We start from the raw sequence: 1,154 nt of genomic DNA on the forward strand, positions 1-1,154 counted from the left end.
CTCGGCAGCGCCCCCACAGCCCAGCCCGGCTCGGCTCGGCTCGGCTCGGCTCGGCACGACACCGCCCCCGCCGGGCTGCGGGCTGCTCCGGGCAGAGCCGAGCCGGGCATCGGCACCTCCAAGGGTGGCGCGAGGCTGGAGGGATTGGCCCGGAGAGGCTGTGGGGTGTCCTGCTCTGGAGGTATCCCAAAGCCGCCTGGGTGCCGTCCTGCCCGACGTGCTCTAGGGGGTCCTGCTCGGCAGGGGTTGGACTGGATCACTCCCAGAGGTCCCTTCCAACCTCGGCCATTCTGGGATTTCTGCTCTTTCAGTTTGCACCCATCACCTCTCGTCCTCACCACCACGAGGAGCCTGCCCCATCCTCACCCCCCTCAGATATTTATGCTCCCTGATAACCCCCACACACACCTCCCCGAGCCTTCTCCAGCTCTCTCAGCCTCTCCTGCTCTTGGAAGTGCCCCAAGCCCCCAGCTGACCCAGCACCGTGAGCATTTCCCCCAGCCAAAGTGTATTGTCTCCACCACCAAATCTCAAGGTTTTTTGTTTGTTTGTTTGTTTGTTTGTTTTGTTTTGTTTTTGTCAGGAGTTGTCTTTAACAACCCCTAACTGGCTTTGCACCCTCCCTTATATTTTTATCTTTATTATTTTATTTTAGCCTCTGTAAGCTCTGAGCATCCTCAGCCCAGGAGTTACAGAGAGGGCCATCAGCCCCCTAAAGAGCCACCTCCTCTGCTGTGCTCTGCATGTGGCGCTGCCATAGCCCATGCTGCTCCAGCCCAAAGGCACAAACTGTTCCCTTCTCAATTCTCTCCTTATAAAACTGCTGTGCTATCTGCTTTCAATTGTCCTTTCTATTTTTCCAAGCCCCGATCCAGGGAAATCATTCCTCATATGGAAATTGCTCTGCAACTCTGATTTCCTGTTTTCTGCTTTCTGGGCTGTTCTTGAGCTACTGTGTCCTTTCCTCAGACTCACACCGTATTCAAGCCGCAGGTGCCCCAGACATTTGTATCGTTGCACCATGGTGTTTTCTCGTTTCCTCTGTTCTTAATTCCTAATGATTGCTGATATTCAGTTGCCTATGCATGTAACGAGGTATATAGGGCTAGGACTGCTTTTTCCACTGACCAGTGCAATTTTTATCACTCAGCAGC

The sequence above is a fragment of the Oxyura jamaicensis genome, chromosome 1 (assembly GCF_011077185.1).
Source record: "Oxyura jamaicensis isolate SHBP4307 breed ruddy duck chromosome 1, BPBGC_Ojam_1.0, whole genome shotgun sequence".
In the NCBI taxonomy this organism is placed as follows: Eukaryota; Metazoa; Chordata; class Aves; order Anseriformes; family Anatidae; genus Oxyura; species Oxyura jamaicensis.